Source organism: Arvicanthis niloticus, chromosome 20 (assembly GCF_011762505.2).
Source record: "Arvicanthis niloticus isolate mArvNil1 chromosome 20, mArvNil1.pat.X, whole genome shotgun sequence".
NCBI lineage: Eukaryota > Metazoa > Chordata > Mammalia > Rodentia > Muridae > Arvicanthis > Arvicanthis niloticus.
In genome coordinates, this window is record NC_047677.1 from 31,305,430 (window position 1) to 31,326,372 (window position 20,943).

At 39.8% G+C, this 20,943-nt stretch overlaps 1 long non-coding RNA gene and 1 pseudogene across 1 annotated transcript in view; one reads left to right on the forward strand and one right to left on the reverse strand.

The window, feature by feature from the left end:
- Positions 1-20,943, reverse strand: part of LOC143435276 (uncharacterized) — a 209,633-nt gene that overhangs the window by 22,010 nt on the left and 166,680 nt on the right. The gene's annotated exons all lie outside the window — the stretch shown is intronic.
- Positions 14,838-16,124, forward strand: LOC117724830 (bcl-2-like protein 13 pseudogene; annotated as a pseudogene).

Consider the following 20,943-nt stretch of genomic DNA (forward strand, 5'->3'; position numbering starts at 1 on the left):
TTTGTTTCTCTTTAACTTCCAAGGTCCTCTATTAACTAGGTAGGAGGTCATCTGTTTTCTCTTCAATCTGATGGCTTTCAGAAATCCATTCATTACTGTCTTTTGAATTCTGAACTTTATACATCATGTCCGAGGGCCCTGACTTTGATGTAAGCTAACCTTGACATTTTTTTCTCCATCAGTCAGCTATCCCAATCCTCTCCATAGCTACTTATGATTCTCAGAGGACCTTAAATGTTATATTTCTAGAATAATTTTTCAATTGATTCAGATACATATTTATCACTGTCCTCCCTTCAATACAGTCCCCTCTGTCTCCCTCCAACCACCAGCCCAGCATCCTTCTGAGTACCATGCTTAAGTTCTATATGGCATTGCAAAGACTGAGCAAGTTAGTAAGTTAGGGGAGATTTTAAGAGCCAAAGATTGACATTTGAAGAGAGAGATGCTATTCATAGAACAGAAAGTTATAAAGTTTCAGTTTAATGTTAAAACCCATAGAATAAAAATCAGAAGGAAAAAAAAGTGTCAGTGTGAAGAGTTTGATTTACTGAGCTCAGCTTTAAGATGTATTGACATTTGATGATCTAAAATTACGTACTTAAGCCTCTGCAGTTGAGTGAGCGAGACTATTGCTCTGACAGAGGAAAATCCTATGGTATCAGGGTTGTCCATCTGGAGCCGGTTCTGGGTGTTTTGCTCCAAATTTTATTGTAACTTCCACATATGGGATATGAGATATGAGATCACCAAGGGGCATGGAGACCGAATACACTAGAATCTAATGACCTCAGCTCTATAGAAATGACTACCTGGAAGAAGCCGATGCAGGGGAGCAATATGAGAGCGGGGCTAGCTGAATGTTCATGCCTTTTCCCAAGGCAGTTCCATAGAAGGGAAAGCAACGATGAAGCCATCAGCTCTCCTATACCACACATGTTCCAGTGCCATTGAAAAATGTCCCACATCTGTGTCTTAATGCTGGCATCTGCTGCAAATTATTCTCCGATGAGCTCTACCGCTCTTGCCTAATTGGACACTATCAAAACGGCATGGCTGCTATTCTTAGCTTCAAGCTGCCCTTTATACAGGAGCCCTTGCTTTGACTAAATCTTCATTTTCACAAAGAGTTAATTTTACTGTTATAAGAAAATCTACAGGTAGCATAGTCTAGTGTTTTGTGCAAAATATCTTTTCTATAAAACAATTAGTTCTGGTCTAAATTTCTCATTGCCTACTAACTGGGGGATTTTTAAACCCGCTACTCCAGAAGCAGGTGGAAACAGAATAATCAAATCTCAATGCATTCGGATCAGGAAATTGGATTTTTTTTTTTTTTTATTTTACCTAGCGAAGACCCTTGATGTATGGTAAAACTGAAGTTCAGTCGAGTAAAACTGTTTCTTCAAGGTCAGATGCTGAACCAAAAGCAGGATACTACAGGAACATAGCCTTCTCTCCCACAGCCCCTCCATTAGCTATGATGACCATTGGTTAAGACCATCCAGGGATCAGTAGAGCCATGTGCAAGTCAGGCTGAGAGCTGAGTCGGCACTCTCCGGATCATCTTTCATGATGAAACTTGACACGATGTCAAGACACAAGACACCAATGAATAATGTGGTCACACAGTACAAGCCAATGGCCTTAAGAAAACTGATAGAGAATTTAAACCTGACAGCCCCAAACAAGGTCTGTTTGTGATTTAATATACAGATAGTTCAAGAGAGAGTTGGCACAGATGAATTTTTTTTTGTAAGATAGAGTTCACCAAGGAGATGAAGCAAGATGAACCTTTGGGGGTAGTGGTTTAATGTGAATGATGCCATGCCATGGAGAGAAAGTCAAGAAAATGCAGCCTAAGGGCAATTAATTAAATTACTTGTATTATGAAAAATACAAAAGTTGTTGACACCTCAGTTTCAGTTATGTTTCTAAATTTGAAAAAGAAATAAAAACATGCCAAAAGGAAGAGAATCAACTTTCTGCAGACATTTCTTGAGCTACCCAGCATGGAGGTGATAGGTGATATGAATGTACGTCATAATGAATTATGTGAATTATCTATTGCACTGACGTCCAGGTTTGTTAAGTGTGTTATCACTGGTCCTGATCCTCAGGCAAAGATCTACATCACTTTCTTCCTTCCCCTGGCTTGTGTTTTTAGGCTTTCCTACACATTTCACTGACTCATTTTGAGTCACGTGTCTGTCCCCTGACCCCTTTCTAATTCAATCTCACTTCATCAAGTGATTAAACAATTAATCATAACTGCCCTAATTGGTTTGCCAGCCTCCAGTTTATTCTCGAAACCCGCGGCTCACACTCTGCCTGGCATCTGTGATATACTTTCGAAGAAAAAGACTCTCACACCATAAGGTTGGGGGGCGACCTTCCATGATTGTAATGCAAAACAAGCAAATGGAAAATTGCATCGAACCATTTTTTTTTTAAAACGTCGTATTTTTATTTATGTCACTCGGTGTATACCACGCATGTGCAGGTATTCTCAGAGAACAGAAGTGGGCCACTAATCCCCAAGCGCTGGAGTTATCAGCAATTATGAACTCTTAATATGGATGGTGGGAAGTAAACGTGTGTCCTCTGGAGCAGCAGCAGTAAGTATTACTGACTGCTAAGCCAGCAACCTGAAAACTTTTGAAAGGGTTCATACCGTGGCCAAGCCAGACTCCCAGACTCATTTCCAGGCTCTGCCACCTGCATGTTCCTTTACGCTATCCTGATCTGCGTGCTGAGTACACTAATCTTTCCTAATTATTTTTCTGCTAATTAAATTTACTAACTTATCTACCTGATGAACTTTACTCATCCTTAATGAACCAGCTTAAATATCAGCCCTTCTGAGCCACATTCGCTGACTCTCCAAGGACCCACAATGCATTGGGAATTTCCCCGCCATTTTACCTGTTTACTGGGACTACTCTTGTGGTAAGTGTGAATGTTACTGCTGTCATTTGTTGATCAAAATCCCAGTGAGTAGAATCGACAGCTATTTGTCTTTTACCCTTAGTGACTTATTAAGTTATTCAATCGCAATGCTAATTTAATAATGAATTTAGTGGGTCAATACTTTATGCCTTTTCCAATAATCCCAGTGATAGGAAGTTTATTTGAACAAATGTTAGACGGTTTTTTTTGTTATTTTTTTGTTGTTTGTTTTTTCTGTAATATTGATTCTCTGATGAGTTCTTCACAGAAATACCAAAGAAAAAGTGACATTTTCAGAGTAAAACCATAGTCACATTGCACTTGAAAATCAAAATGACCACTAATACCGTCTGCTATTAAAAAAAAAAAAAAAAAAAAAAAAAAAAAAAAAAAAAAAAAAAAAAAAAAAGCCTGAAACAGAAGAGAAAACCATGGCAGGTTTTGATTGATATATTGACATATTGATATATTGATGTACTAATATATTGATATGTATCTCAAAATTAGCAAAGCATGGCTTCAAATATGGGTAGTTAATTATATATCTATTGAATCTCACAGATGCCACTGAAAAATGACCCTGTCAGGAATTTGTTGGGATTGGCTTCGTTTTGCAGACAGAAATGAGGTGCAAAGAAATTAAGAAAGTTAGTCAAATCCACAGTAGACCAGCTGCAAGTGCACATGAAAGCAATAGCCTCAACGTCTGATGCTTTTGAGGTCTGTCTGCTATAAGAGGAAAGTCTCACCTACACCAAAAGTCCTACAAGTCGAGAGGGAGATGCTGTTTGGGGAAGCCATTTAGCAAAACTTGTCCAAAGCAGGTTAAGATTGTTTTTGTCTTTCAGTAAAGTTTATTCCTATTAAAGATGAGAGAAAGGATGAGGGATTTCTAGAATTAAAAAAATCTATAAAATAAAACTTTACACTCCATCACAAATATTGTGACTTAATATAAAATAACCCAAATGTAACTTTAAACCATGCTACTATAATCCTGGGCTCAAAACTCCAGGCACCAAGGCTCCTGGGTGACCAGTGGAGAAAGGTAAAGAGGAGACCAGAGAAGGAAAAAAAACAGAATAATTGGATAGTATCCCTGGGCCCACATCCTGAGGTCAAGAACTGAGCTGTGCCGGCTTGCCCCAGGCTCTGTCTTCCAATACAAAAAGGTGTATCCTATAAATGATGAGCAATGTCTCTTTGAGCTGACATACAGAGCCTGAGTGTGGGTGAAGATGGATGGCCCTTAGATCCTTACTTTCTAATTGAAAAGTGGCCAAATAATTTGTTAGGCTTCATCAGGGCAGAACATGCAGCTGCTCTTTCGAAGTCCCTTCACCATATGTACAGACACACTGGGTGTTTTTTTATGAATCTGATCTTGGTCATGTTCATCATTTGTGTGATGGCATGGAACTCTCTCACATGCCAGGGAAGTTCTCTGACACTAAACTCCCATTTCCTCACCTACCATTTGGTTTATGAGATTTCTGGGATACAAATTTGTGAAAGAACTGAAGGCAAGTCTACAATAACAATCCTGAGCATTTACATTTTCTCCTAATTACCAGAAGCCAAGCACTAAAGGGAGACGGTGAAAAATCTTGTTAAAAACTCTCCCTGCTTGTCCAAAGCATTTGCTCCTCTTTCTTTTCCATTTTAAGGCTGTATGGCATTAGCACCCGAAGTTTCTTGAGTTACGAGATGTCCATGAGCCTAAGCTATCTTGCTATGGGAATCTTCTGCATCACGAGTAGTTCATAACATATGTAAAATGCATAGGACGTCAAATAAATGCATTTGGGATTAACACAGACTCCATAGAAAGTGTAAGTTAATGTCTCTGCTTCAAATAGCTTCATAGCAGACTGAAGTTATAAATCATAGAACACATGAGATAGAGCATGTCTTTCCTTATTTGTAAAGCCTCGAGACATCACCTCAATATTTATGAGCTCAAGATCAGTAGATATTGCAATCTTCCATTCTCTTCCCTGCAGAAGAATTTTTGGCATAAATCACTACTACAAAATAAATGTAATTGTACCCTAATTTTTCTACATTATGGATGTATGACTGTTTAAAACATAATTACATACTAACCACATATTCTACTTTTAACAATGGGACAAAATTTATTCCTTGCAAAATAGTAAAGAAATAGACTATCATATAGATAGATTTATTAACAGGACCCATATTCTTCCACTTAAGAATAAGCATCTAATTACTATTAAATCTTATGAGGTTGCTGAACAATTTTACAAAGAGTAATTTTGATATTTTCTTTTTTCACATTTATTATTATATATAATTATAAGTCACAGTGGCCATATTAATAACTGTGCTCCAATAAGGTTGTGATTAAGTATTTTAAGCATATATGTTATTAAGGAAAATTACTTTCTCTGACAGAAATTCTAAGTGACCTCATAATACTATAGTCTAAATTATTACTCAGAATGGAGACTACTTAAATTAACCACTGTAGTTTTTAACATTGGAATTTGAGGATTATTTATAGTAAGGAAGGCCATGATTGAGTGGATACTTGTAAAATATATTTTAAATTGAGGTCTCAGTGCAACTGATAATAGTCAAAGTAGCAACTTGTTGACCCATCCCTTGTTTAGTGCATGATGGCGTTTCTTCTTCATGGAATTAGTCACTAAAACATTCTTGGATATTTTATGGAGATTATCATATTCAGCGATCATTCACATGGATATAGCAATAATCAGCTACCTCTGGAGGGGAAATTGTTTGATTCACATCTAGAATGACTCTCAGATACAATGTTGTTGTATTTCAAGATATTTGGAATAGTCTGGCTGCAATCTTATAAGATAGATAGTGGGAACAGGCTGGCAGCATGAACCAGCCAAAGTAAGCAGTTAGATGACCGATTGCTTACCTGACTAGGGGGATTTATGTCTGGAGACCATCCTCATATGACTCATTGATTCCTTCCTGTATACAGTAGGCGGTTTTGTTAGGGTAAATTCACACCAAAGTTTGGGAGAACTATACCTGTGCTAAAGAATTTTTGTCTTCTGAAAAATCTCTGGGCCAGACTAAATGAGACTGCAGAGTGTTGGCCTATGAGACGCTTCAGTACGTCATATGTCTAGTCTTAGTTCCATTGCTACATCCTGTCCCTAACAATATACTACAAAGATTGTGGCCACTTCCTACTCATTAGAATTGGGATGGAGAAGGCAGGAAGAACATAATATACCATCTTAATGTGTTACCTCTTGCTTCAAACATCCTCCTTCTCCAGGCCACTCAATGCTCTTTTTATAGTGAATTTTTTTTGGCCTGTAAAATATTTTCTCCCTGTTCCTCACACCATCATTGACTAACCAACCTCACACAAATCTCTAATCATTGTGAGTCACATTGCAAATTCTTCACTCTATCCCTCTGGCCTCTGTCTCTTCTTACTCTGTCTGTCCCACACTAGGACTCGAATGGAGTTTTATGTCCCATATTCCTCAACTATCAGTCTCCCTATAGAATCAATCTTGAGGACACACAGTTTGAAATACTTCTCTAAATAATGTGGTTAACATTTCTATTGGCCAGCAGATGAAAAGTGGTAACCACAGTATATGATTTTTATCTTAGGGTGCAAAACATCATCATATAGGGATCTATATTTTTAATGAAAATATAGACTATAAAGTTGTGTGTGTGCATGCGCATCTGTGTATGTCTGCATGTGTATCTGTGTGTGAGTACGTATGTGTGTCTGTTTGCATGCTTCTGTGTGTGTTTCTTTGTGTGTACATGTGTATGTGTTAAGAAACACACTTTTAAAGTATGCTGACAATGTTTATGTTGTGGTGAAAGGGTACTCTTGAGCTTTCACTTTCCATTGCATGTAAAATATTTTGGTTCAATTACATAAAATATTAATTTTATATTGAAGGTTCAATACAAATTTGTATTAAAGTTTTAGAAACTTAAAATCTATAAACAGATGAACAAAAATTGCTAGAATATAATATTTCAAAAATAAGTGGATTATATTTTTACCTGAGAGAAAATCTGGAAATGAAATATACTCAGAGAAAAAAAGAGTTTATATATCTATTTAAAAACTTTTTTATTTTCTAAAGACTTATTTATTTTATTTTGTGCATGCATATTTTGCCTACCTGCATATGCATATCTCATGGAACTTGAGTTACAGATGGTTAAAGATGCCATTTGGGTGCTGGGAACTGAACCCAGGTCCTCCAGGAACAGCCAGTGCTTTTAAACACTGAGTCATCTCTCCAGCCCCCTTAAAAATTTAATATCAGTCCAAAACCAGACCAGTCCTGGACAATGGGAATAAAGATGACCTCGGCAGTAGATCACTATAGGATGCTTTAGAACTGTGGCCACAAAGATAAGAAAGAAGTGGTGGCACTGACTTCAGGCCAACAAGCCTTTGGGGAAGAAAAGCCAGGATCCATGAAGGAAGTGCTGAGTGATCTGGATCTTGTGTGCACTATAGTCATGGTTTAGAAGCTCCACAATGGGGCTGGTCTACAGCCAGCCTCTTGACACATCTTTGACAAGAGTCATACAGTTCCCGGCCATCAAAAATAAACAAATAAACAACAAAATGACTCAGAAAAAAAAAGAGAAAGAAATGACGTGGTATGAGATACACAAGTTGGGAAGATAACTGACAGGGTATTAGGGTTAGAAAAGTCATGCTACAGAGGAGCCCATAAAGGAAAAGCTAAGTGAATGCTACCAGAGCTTCTTGAGATCGGAGATAAAGGATACCTGTTGATGAGGAAGATGTGGTGGGCAAGAAGGACATCTGCTCAACTCAAAATGGAAGTGTCAGGTGTGCAACTTCATCTGTGTGTCTAGGAATGAGAAATAGCAGAAATGTCCGGATCATCATATTAAGATGGTATTTAAAATTGGGTTGTGGGGGAGACATGTGAAATAACAGAGAATTTGTCCAGATTAAGGAGGAAAGGATTTGTATTAAGATCTGGCAGAGGAGACAGAAAGCAGAAAGGAAAACTGTAATTGAGAAAACTAGTAGGTGAGAAGAAATTAGTATATCTAAGAAATAAAGTCAGCAGGTAACTTTGTTTTCCCTGTTCTCTTAAGTGGAATATCAAGACTCTCCATCACTATAAGCAGATGATAAACTAATAATTAGAATTATTATTAGACTGAGAATTTCATCCCTCACAGTGTGAAGGGCTAACCCTGAGAATCCTTTCCCAGTATACTGGAGGTTTGAGGTGCCAGGCAAGGAATGGGAGCTGAAATAGAAAACCTGGAGATATGTGAGTTCTGCTTAATTCCATTTAAAATATGCATGGAGACATGGGAAAAGAAAAGTTTAGTGGAAGGTTGTCTCTGATAGGCTGCAGGGAAAGGAAGATGGAGTCCTCTGATCACCTCTGCCCAAAAAACGTGACTCTTTTTATGTTTGCTGGTATTCAGAATGCTCTCTCAAAGTTTCAAGCCAAATTATTAACTTAAACAGTCGACTTGCAACCTGTAGAAAGTTGCTGATTCCCTGTTTTCTTCTCAATTATAGTGTACTTTATTAAAAATTAAATGATACACTTTAAAAATCACTCAATCCCAAATGAGTGCTTTCCCAGGTCTCTCGTTACCGTTGCATCCACTCAATTTCCATTCCTACATAAAGTTTTGTCTCCTGTGAGACCAGAATGCAACACAAACTACTTCATCCTTCCTTTTGAAATAATAGTGGACCTATTTCCAATGGCAATAATAGAAGCAGCAGCAGTAACAGCAGTAGTAGCAGCAGCAGCAGTAGTAGTAATAGTATAATTTTAATTCATTGTGTGGACTGTAAGGTCTATTGAGTTATACTGGCTCAAAATGTGAAATAAATGGATCTTACATTTTTGAAATTAGGATGAAATGAACTTGAGAAATGCATAAAAGAAAACATACACAGAATGATCAAATCAGTGACACAACAGTGTTAAACATACAGAGACACCGGTATAAAAGTAATCTGACTCCATGTAGCAGAAGGTTGGGAACAGACATTAAACTGAACTCAAAGTGACAGTGTGTGGCTTATTCTTAATACTTTTCTCCTCTCCTTCCCGTGTACTAGTGAGATGTGCAGTATACTGCTTCTTTGTTGGCAAATATCATTGAAATAGATACTGGAAAGAAGTGATTTCATGTGTGCATAAAATACAGAGGCGACATTAACCACCTAGAAAAACTTATCTGGAATGTAACTGATGTGTAGTTTAAGACCCAAATTTACCTTCAGCGATAATAGAGAAACCAGTGGAAGAGAATGATCTTGTCTATTAGTGTTTACATTTACTGGAACACACAGATCCATAAGCTGCTTGGTACAATACAATTCACCTACAAGTATCTCCCAATTTTTATATGAAAAAGCAAACACGACTGTTGTGGTAAATCTCCAACCAAATAAGACCAGTCAAATAAAACACAACTCAATAATTATGAATATAAGCTGCATGTGTGGACTGAGCAGATTCACCATTACACTAGTCTATTCCCCAGCTATGAGACCCTTAGAACTTCCAAGTCACGCACTTGTACTTTCACCTCCTGCTCCTCTGTCCTCCTCTGTCTTCATCCACCTCCATTGTCTTCCTCCTCCATCATCCTCTCTCCCTCTCCCTCTCTCCTCCTCCCTCTCCTCCCTCTCCTCCTTCTCCTCCCTCTCCTCCCTCTCCTCTCTCTCTCTCTTCCCACCAACTTTTATTTCTCCACCTCCCCTTCTCTGCCCAATCACTGGCTCTAGTCTTTATTTTATAAATTAAGGTGGGCAGAAGGTTCAATAGAAGTCACCTGTGTACTGATTCACTCCTCCTCTGAATCCCCTCCCAGGAAAGTGAAATTAACATCGAAATACAAGGCTGGGGCGATAACACAACACATGACTACCTAGATACTTCAGCTGGAAACAGCGAAGGCTCTATTTTGACTATACTCTCATGTCAATGGCTTTGGTGATGCATTTCAGGTTTTTTTTTTTTTTTTTTTTTTTAACACACCAAGCATTCTTCCTTTGTTTAGTTATGTGAAGCTATGAAAGTGAGTAGATGTCAGCACTACTTTGGCTCAATAGTTAATTTGATAGGAAAGAACAAGAGAAGCTAAATCAATTTAATGGTAGGTAATAGGATCAGGCACCTACTGAGAACCTTATGGCCCAAGGATCTTTTAAAACATATGCAGGCAAGGAATTTCACAGTTAGATAAAATGTCAAAGTAATAAAATTAAAAGAAAAAAAAAAAAAAAAAAAACCACTCCAAAACTCATATATAGGCTGGCAAGATGACTCAGTTGGAAATTAAAGGTTGCCGCCAAGTCAGATGACCTGAGGCCAATCTGCTGGCTCCACGTGGCAAATAGAGCTACCTGAATCCTGAAAGCTGTCTTCTAACTTCCATACATGTAAAGTGCCACACACACACACACACACACACACACACAGAATGAGCACATCTGCAAGCATATCTACACACAACACACACATTCAACAATAATATTTTAAAGATACCAAATCCAACGTCAGTGCTTTTTGATAGCAATGCAAATGAATCGCATCTACAGAGAATTTAAGTTTACGCAAATCCAATTTTTCAACGGGTTTTAATTTGATGGTTCCCATTATTAATCACTGGGTTGTGTAAAACCTGAACGCCTGTTTGTTTTCTATTTACATGAGAGTCGTGTTCTTTGCTTTTTGAAAGGATCATATGTTATCAGTGTCAACCTCCACCTCTGGCAGCAGACATGGTGACCCCCACCGATGGGGATCTAATGGGAAACTCAGCATCAAGACTTTTGTATAGTTGATTTAGAGCAAGAATGTTTGAACCTCTATAGCAATTAGGCCACAATCCAAAGAATGCAGGTGGCTACTAGAGAGGAAAAGGAAATTAAATCAATTATGTCATAGAGCCACCAACAGGAACTTAGACCAGCCTGCACCAGCCAAATGGGGTTCTTTTCAGAAGCCTGACCTCCAGAACTATAAAGTAATAAATGTATGTTGTCTCTAGAAACCAGACTTTGCAGTAAGTTGTTACAACTGTTTAGTTATCTAGTTTACTACTACTCTATTGGGAAACTAATTTCTAAGCCCATGGTAGACATAAATAGCTAATGATATAATATAATATAATATAATATAATATAATATAATATATGAGATGATACAATAATCCAAGTTATAAATCACCCACATACAATCTGCTTGTTCTATCCTATGAAAGTCTAAGGAAATACCCATAGATCCAACATTCAGATCTGTGACACTCCGGCCACTGATGTAACCTGAATTTAAAAAACACCTCCTTGGTCTCCTGTACACTGACCTCACAGTTTGGCCCTGAAGCTATGATAGAATCAGATCTCCCATTTTGATTCCTGTTGGATTAAAGTGTGTTCCATGTCTGCCCCGGCCAAGGGCTAGGACCACTGGTGGAGACAGAGGAGCAGGAAATTTGACTGTACTCTCCCCACACCTGTGCTGGGCAGACACCCATTGGGCTATGGGAAGCAGCGGGACCCGGTTCTGGGGGTTAGGAGCACAGGAGGTCCCTGGGGACTGCTGGAGTTGGCTGGGGGAACCCCTGGGCCAAAAGGTGGCCAGGGACCCCCTGGTTCTCAGGCTTTGGGGCACCCAGGTGCTTCTGGGAGCTGCAAAAGAGCAGAGAACAAAGTGGGGTCCCACTGGCTGGACTGGCCAGCAGCCAAAGGGGAGAGAAAGGGAGAGAAGCTCTGGCTGCACCCCATGGGGAGGAGAGTCCTTGGCTTGGGTTGGTGGTCGCTGTGGCTGGAAACACAGAGAGGTCTTCTGCTGGAGATTAGAAGGTAGATCTGTAGGCGAAGGCCTGCTCCATTGTTCCCCATGGCAGATCCCGAAGAAAAGAAACAGTCTATGGTTTTAAGATGCTTATTCTCATGCGGAAAGTAGATAAGAAACTGTATCCCAGTTTTCTCAGGGTGGGCCTAAGGTTAAATACCTTTTGCAGGGAGGAAGGTCTGGGAAGGGGAACTTAATTGGCTACACCCTTCTGGCCTTTAGGTACCTCATTAATATGGAGATCTGTCTTGAGACTCTGTGGCCTGTAGTCACACCCTCTATCTATGGAGCGGCTAGTAGGGGCATTACTCTATGTGACTAAAGGACACAAATCTATGGAGATCTGTGGCCTCTTGTCAGAAGCCTAGAGTCTGGGGGCGTGACAAAACACCTGCCATCCATTAGAATCACCTGGTCCCACCTGGGGCCCCACAGAATCACCTGGGGTCTCCGATGGTTTCTAGCTGGTGCTTGACCAGAAACCAGGCTGCCTTTCATAGTCCTACAGATTCTAGCTTATTCCCAAGTAATGGAGCCACTAGGGACCCTTGTGTCCAAGGGATCCATTCGTGAATATCTTTTGTCTGTGTTACAGGCTCCAGTGTCTGTAGCACATAAAGATATAAATTCCGTTCGAGTGATAAGGAACTACTGCTGCTTACTTCTCTTGGTTTCACGGTCTGACCACGTGAGGATCTCTATAATGACCTGATGGTTGGCCAGTTTCCCTGCCTATCTAATTGGGCATTTGAATTCAAATCAATTGGGCATTTATAGCTACTAAAATCAGAATATTTGGGAACTGGTGAGATGACTCAGTTACTGAAGTGCTTGATAAGAAAGCAGGAGGATCTGAGGTCAATGCACAGGACCCACAGAGAACAAAACAGGAGTGGTAGACTGACTGCCTTTGTAATCCTAGCACTGGGAAAGTGGAGATGAGAAGATCCCTGGGGCATCTGAGGCACTGCAGCAGAGCTTGCTTTCTGATCTCCATGCACACTTTCATACATGTAGCCGTGCATAGTCACATGCACACATACAGGGGAAGAGCTTGCTATTAACTAGCCAATTTTGTTGTTCTATTTATGCTTGGCATAGGGCTAAATTTCAATAATTGAATCTATATAATACATATACAGTACACACACAAACACACACATACATATATATATACATATACATCATATACATCGTATACACATACACATATACATTTCAATGAGTTTTCTACCTCTTTGTAGTATGACCAAATCTCTTCCATTAAATGAACTCCAACCTAATTTAGCTGAGTTCTTAAGAGCCAGATTGTGAAAATGGAATGCAAAAAATTTTTTTAAAAAATATGCCATCTTCTGGAAAGACCGTGAATGCTCTGTTTGTGAACTCACAGTGGCAGTTGTTACCTACACATGACCCTTAAAAGACTGGATTCACCAACATTCAGGCATAGAGAGAGGAAGGTCTCGCCAGGTCCCACCCCTCTCCGAGAAGGGGTAAGCAATGAGTGATTCCTGGAAGAGAGGGAATCTCAGTGTTTAGTGATGGAGCCGCTGGTGAGGTGCTCGGCTCATGTTCCTGTAGTCAACTCTAATGAAACACGGTAGAAAACTCACACAAAGAGAGACAGAACAGGAGGAGGAGGACGTGATAGTACAAAGAAGGGACTAGGCAGGAAGGGCAAGGAGATAGAAGAAGATAATGAGGCAAATGGGATCAAAGTAAATCATATATACATATATACATGTGCTCTGAAGTGAGAAAGAATAAATATTTATTTATTGATAAGTGCTTCTATGAGTTAAACATTCTTAGACTTTTCAAATGCTAAGGCTATGAACATCCCAGGCTGCTAACTACATTGAAACTAGTGGTTTTATATATTCAGCAGGCTCATGTAATGCAGATAATTTTTTAAGAAATTGGCTAATTTAACATTGATTTAATTTTTTTAAAAAAAGCAGTCACGTCTTCAGCAGCAGATAAAGCACAGGCTTGTGATTTTATTCTGTTTTGTTGGATCTTTCTAAAGTACACAACTTTATTGGCCAAACAAGCTAGTACTTCTAAATATCTAGGGGATTAAAAAAAAATGTGTACTTGTGCTTAACAAAATAGGATGATTATTTTAATGTTTTTATTAGGGAAAAAAGTAATGTTTTGCAGTTATGGGAGCATACAGACACTCTCCAAGAGTTTAAGTAATTTAAAAATATCAAATTGATAGTAACTTAATTAATGTATAGTCATTATCTAACTAGATTATTTCTGAGAAAATCTTGAAACACTAATTGCTAAACATAATCTTATTAATTTTGCCTCTCCATTTGATACACCACAGAGAGACCACATGAATCTGCAATTCTGGGACTCTGCTCTGTTTGCTGTATTCTTTGACTGTAAGTGATGCCGGTGGCTGTAAAAAGTTGTACACTGTTTCCCTGAACTCTGTCAGGCCCCTGACAAAGCTGGGACTTGGTAGATAATGTGCAATTAATTATCCTCGTCTCTAACTAGAGAACCAAAGTTGCTTGGGGTTAAAGCTGAAGTCAATGCCTGGTTTGTACCAAGAAGAATGGCAGAAGGATTAGATTCTGTATGCAAGGAATGGAGGATGCACCTTCACTGGGGAACAAAGACTGGTCAGCCCTAAAGTGAAATGACTAATTACTTCAGGATAAGAAAGAAGGCGCAGAACAAAACCTGAGTGAGGAAAGGAACTCACAGACGGTCCTTGAGGAGGGATTTTTATTTACTGGGTACAAGCTAGGCTACCTATAGTTCAAAGAGTTTATCTATAAAGTTACCACAAAAATAAATAAATAAATAAATAAATAAATAAATAAATAAATAAATAAATATGTTTAAAAGGTTTTCTTTAGAGATTAGGTCTGTGGGTTGAAGCAGCCACCGCTGCTCATGCACCCTGTAGGAAGTACTTTTTGTCCCTTCTCTGGCATAGCCGGAGTCAGATTTCCAACATCTCTAATAGACCTCCTTGGAACTCCTTCAGTCAAATCAATGGCATCCTTGACGACTGTGCCTCTAGGATTTCACTATGAGACAAAGTTCGTTGTTCTCAGCTACTTGGGACTTCTCTCTCAGGAGAAACAACAGGGAGTTCAACTAGACGTGGCTCCACAGTCCCTGCGTCCAGATGTTTTATTAAAACTTAAATCTGAGATTGAGGAAGGACTGAAAACCTTGGACAGAGAAGTTTCTGAAGCCTTCGCCAGCATAGGCTTTGAGTGTCACACCTCACTAGTGTTTAGCCCTGCTAACCCTGAAAGCTCCGTAGAAGACTGCTTGGCCCATCTTGGAGAAAGAGTGTCACAAGATCGGAAAGAGTCTTTGCAGAAAGCATCGCAGACGATCCTCAGCCAGCCAGTGACATAGGAGGCATATTGTGAATGTACAGTGGAGACTGCAGTCCACGCCAGCGGATGGAATAAGATTTTGGTGCCTCTGCTTTTACTACAACAAATGCTTTTGGGATTGACACGACGTGGTCAAGAGCCTTTGAGCATGCTGCTACAGTTTGGTGTGATGTATCTGGCAGGACTGCACAGCAGAGTTCATCATTCAGCAAGGTGGCTGGGGCACTGTCTTTACTCTCGAGTCTGAGGAGGAAGAATACCCTGGAATCATTGCAGAAGATAGCAATGACATTTACATACTGCCCGGTGACAACTCTGGACAAGTTTACTCCCCTTGAGTCTCCAACAGTGACACGTCTTGGCTTAGGAGAGCCTACCCATCTCCCTGTCTGCTAGCCAGAGTTAGCACACAGAGAGCCTCCCGGTATCCCTCGGGCCTGAGTTCTGGCAGCAGATTGCAATGGATCCTGAAGAAGTGAAGAGCTTAGACAGCAGCGGGGCTGGGGAGAAGAGTGAGAACAAATCATCTAACTAGGACATCCATAGTGCACGTGGAGAAGGAGGAGGTACCAGAGGCAGCGTTCCTGGGAGCCGCTGCTCCCTTGCTCCCACAGGTCCCTACCGTGGAAGCTCCAGAAATGACAGAGTTGAGAAAAGCAGCCCCGCTCCTGTTTGTGGAGCTTCATGAGGAAGAGCTGGAAGCGTAACAGTGAGACCCAGTGCTGTGGACAGGGTGGAGGGGGCCTCTCAGCCTGAGGAGAAAGCTGGGAGCAGGAAAAAGGAGCCGCACTGGGGAGGCCACTACTGCCAGGGATCAAAGAGTAGCCTGCCCGCCGAGGGCAAGGCTGTCCTGCTCTTCGGAGGGGCTGCTGCTGCAGTGGCCATCCTGGCAGTGGCAGTTAGCATTGCACTGGCTTTAAGAAAAAAGTAATGGTCTTTTCAGACGAAAGACAAGACAAAAATACCTATGGCTTTAGTTGTGTTCACTGAAACTAAGACTGCCAACAACTGACTGGACATTTACAGGACACTGGGGGAATTGTGCTTTCTGTTCAAGCATGGCAGTGGTTTGGCACAGTGTTCACATTGTCCTGGTTGTCACTGTAAGGGCCTTGGCTCATGCTAGATTCAGAAGGACAAGAGTGAAGTACCCACCTCTAACAGGTTAGTCAACTTGGGCACCATTGGCCTTCCAGTAATTCTCTGTAGGAGGCTGCCCGGTGCATTATGTAATGATGGGCAACATCCCTGCCTTCTACTCACTAGATGACACTGGCACCCCACTAGCAGTGATGGTAGCCAAAAATGTCTCCTACCTTGCCAGATGTCCCCTGTGGACAAAGTCATCTCCCTTTTGAGGGCCACTGCTTTAAGGGATAGGGTTTTGGTTTTTGGTTTGTTTGTTTTTTTTCTGTTTTTTTTTTTTTTTTCTTCTTTTTTTATGTTCACCATTCTGTAGCATGAGGTGCTCTCTCGCAACACATCACCTCTCAGGTACCGCAGCAGTGCAGTGTCTCACCCTGTATCTCTTTCACATCGGACAAGCTCCTGGAGCTTCCCATGGCTCCATCTTTCAAAGATGATGCATTTAGGGACCTTTTAAAGGATAAAGACCCAGTTCAGGTGTAGTGGCACCTGCCTGTAATCCCAGCATTTAGGAAGCAGAGGCAAAGAGATTATCCCGAATTCAAAGCTAGCCTGGTATATAAATACCTAGACCATCTGGAACTGTTTGGTGAAACCTTGTCCCAAGAAAAGGGGTAAATACACTGAAGTTGCATAGGAGACTTAGGGTTCCCTAGTCTGACTGACAGTGCAGGGGACAGGCTGCAGTCATTGGTCTGGCAGGAAGGTGTTCCACATGACCCATCAAGGTCTATTTGACCTCTTACAAGTATAGCCAGCCAGCCAGCCAGCCACCCCATGTGCCCATGGTTTAGCAGTGATGGCATACACGCCATCTAGAATCCTGGATTAGTGTGTCTCCCATTACCTGCTCTTGAGTGTTGGAATATCACTAGCTTCTCTGTGGGTCTCTGCGTGTAGAAAGCAGGGTCATCCTTTGGCTTACGGAATCAGTTGGGTCATAACCTTTATTCAATGTAAATCATGAAATAAATGATAAAGTTGTATCATTTATTATTAGGTACCACTTAAATGAAAAGTAGGACAGAAACTTGAATTTAAGACCAAGACTGCCGCTGAGGTTCTGGTTTGGTCTTCAGCAATCAAGAGACTTCTTGGCCTGAGCTTAGCCCAGCACAAGGGCAACAGACCCAGAGGACCCCATGCACTCACTGTAGCGAGTGGGACTCAGCAGAATCTTATACCATCTGGCTGACCCCATCCTTCAAGGAGGGTTGAGCCCTGTCCCTCTCATGCCTGAGGGCACAGTGCCACCCTGCAAGGCACACGTGCTTGATAAGAAGTCATGTCAGATTTATCTTAGTCATGTAACATTACTTCTTAGATCCTGATATTTATAATAAAAATACTTTGAACTACTCTTTAAAAAAATGATTTCCTTTAGTATTACTTTCCAACACAGTCTTGTAAATACTGCTAAAAGTCAGAGGGTCTCCAAACCTCCTCTTTTCTGTTTGTCACAGGCCTGGTTGTCTACAGGAAATCCTTTCCATTTGGAAAGCTCTAAGATTTTCTGTCACGTTACCTCCAGTTTTTATGTTTGAAAATCTTTCACTGTCACTGATTGAACAGCCAATTATTCTTTCCTGGTGACTCATGATTCAATCATAATCAAGGGCCCACCTCTCCCAAGAACTTCTCCAAATTGAGTTCTAACTGATTTATCTTTGCACTTGAAATCCCCTTAGAGATTTCCAAGGGATGAGGTGGGGGGTCAAACCTTCTTAGGATTTGCCCTTTGCTTTGTAACTTGATTGTATCTTTTTTTTAGCCATAATCACATGTATTCCCACACCCCTCTATGTAACTCATAGTCATCCAATACCTTTCTAAATAGAAATAAAATATTTAATTTTATCATCCAGATTGATTACTCCAGGAGCTCCCATAAATATGCCTATTTTTGTGGCAACATAATCATTCTCAGACATTCAGTAGGCAGCAGTGTTTCTCATAACAGCACATATTAGAAACATTGGTATGTCACCAAGATGTTACCTAGGTTGTTTACTGAATTAGACATAATCACTTTAATGGATCTGAGCTTGGCTTTACAGAGTCAAACATTAAAAGAACACTGCTACTGTCTGTCTTCAACAGTTTTTAGATTTATTGATGAATGAGGAAGGTCGCTTCCTGTAAGGCCCAGGAAATTGGTGATATTAACTTACCCAAATGCACATGTGAGAAATCTGAAATAGATCGGTAAGTTCTTAGCTTTGTATCCTGTTATGGTATAGATGTGAAATGTACCCCTCATGGGCTTGTGTGTTTGGACACTTTACCCAGTCGATGGTACTGATTTTGGAAACGTCAGAAGGCAGAGCCTCACTGGAAGAAATAAATGACATCATACTAGTCACATTTTAACCCTCACCCCAGCCAGAGTTGTCCTACTGTGTTACTGTAGACAGATGTTACCAGTTATCTCATGCTCCCGCTATTCCACCCTGTTCCCATCTCTTGCCTCCCTCAGTGCTCAGATGTAAAGTAGAATAAATCTTTCTTTCCTCAAGCCTCTTCTGTCAGACAGTTTATCACAGTGACTAGAAAACTGACTACAGCACATCTTATACAGAGAAGGCTTTTAAAGTTTCATTGGAGATTCGTTACAAAACTGCTAACAAAGCAAACCTAAGAAGGCTCGCATTAGCCTACTGACTGGCATGTTGCCTTTGCTCAGTATTTATTTCTTGGGTGAGTGAATAAATCCCTATCTGCCACTAACAATTTTACTCTTTCCCAATTCAGTAAATATTTAAAGACTTAGCACTAGTGGTTCTAGAGCCACTATGACACGAAACAGAAGCACCACACAAATCACAGTCCTAATTAACTTTTTGATGCACACCTATACTTAAGCATTTCACTCTCTTTAAGTGAGTTTCATGTAAACATATGCTTAGAAAAACATGTTTCCTTAGGGACAACATACCAACCCAAAATGTAAATTCATCTCTAAATCTAAGTGGATCAGAAGCAGAAAACACTCTGTCTCTAAGAATGGGTTGAGATGCAAAAAAAAAAAATAAAAAAAATATTAAGTACAAATATTCTCATAATCACAGATAGAAAAAATATAGCTTCTGAGTTTCAATTGTCTTTAGCACAGCTCATATAAATATTTCTTACATATTATTTCATTATAACATGAAGTTTAAAGTGGTGATACAATGAATGTAGAAAATTCCTGTTTAATAGACCTGCCAAAAGGAATTTATGGATGCTATAATAACTCCCAGCATATATCCTTCTGCTTAAAATAGAAACTTAGAAGACAAAAATACATCAAACTTCCCAACAAGTACTAAAAGGATCTGCTTGCTTGTTCCAAATAAATCATCCAAAACCAAAGTATTCTTTTCAAGGCTCAGCACTCTTGAAGCTTGGACTATAATTATACAAAATATAATTAAGTAAAAGCATCACAATGAAATAATGGGCTAAAATTAAATAAGAGGTCATGTGTTATAAATCATATGACTGATCATATTTAGCTTAAACATCTCCATATGCTTACTATCCAAAGAATCTAGACATTCACATTATATATGTATTATTTCTATTGGTGATTGGCCAGGAACATATATATTTTCCTTACTGCTTATAGGAAATATTTTTTAATTATAAAAATGAATGGACTTTATGTATTGAACATAAACCATTTGCTATATTTTTGTGTACAGAAAGACAGACACTTTACTATCTTTTATATTTTTCTAATTATAATAGAGAATAAAATTCAGAGAACAATAGATGGAAATTATATCCATACATACATACCTCATTTTGGCATAGTCAGTAAGTATAATCATTTTATACATCCATAACTTTGTCATCTTATTCTCAACTTCACTTTCACCTAATATTTCTCTTCATTTACATAAAATTGTTGAGATCTATATATTATGAAGTGTCTTCTGCTTAGCCTATGTTCTTGGTGTGACTTCTATATTTGCTGATGAATTGAAACATCTTTAATGTTTAATAAGTAATACTAGTCTTTTTTTTTTTTGTGGTTTTTCGAGACAGGGTTTCTCTGTGTAGCCCTGGCTGTCCTGGAACTCACTCGGTAGACCAGGCTGGCCTCGAACTCAGAAATCCACCTGCCTCTGCCTCCCAAGTGCTGGGATTAAAGGCGTGCGCCACCACCGCCCGGCTTAAGTAATACTAGTCTTATAGATGGTCACTATATTGAGTCAAGGTATCTATGTTATATCGGCGTTCAGTGCAATTTTATCCTCTTTGTTGGGGTGGAGAGCAAAGGGTATATTTCATGTCACAGGTTACAGCCAGTCACTGAAGGAAGTCAGGGCAGGAACTCAGGGTAGGAATAGGAAACTGAAGTAGACCGTAAAGAGGAAAGCTGTTACTGGCCTGCTCCCCTTGACTTCCACAGCTATCCTTAAATACAACCCAAGCCTACCTGCCCAGGTGTGTGGACCCACAGTGGTCAGAACCTTTCTATAACAATGAGTGATTAAGGAAAATGCCCTAAATACATGCCTGAAGGCTAATCTGATAGAAGCAATGCTTCCACTGAAATTCCCTCTTCCCAGGTTACGTCTTCAGTGTCTGCCAAATTGTGCCAAGAAACTAACCAG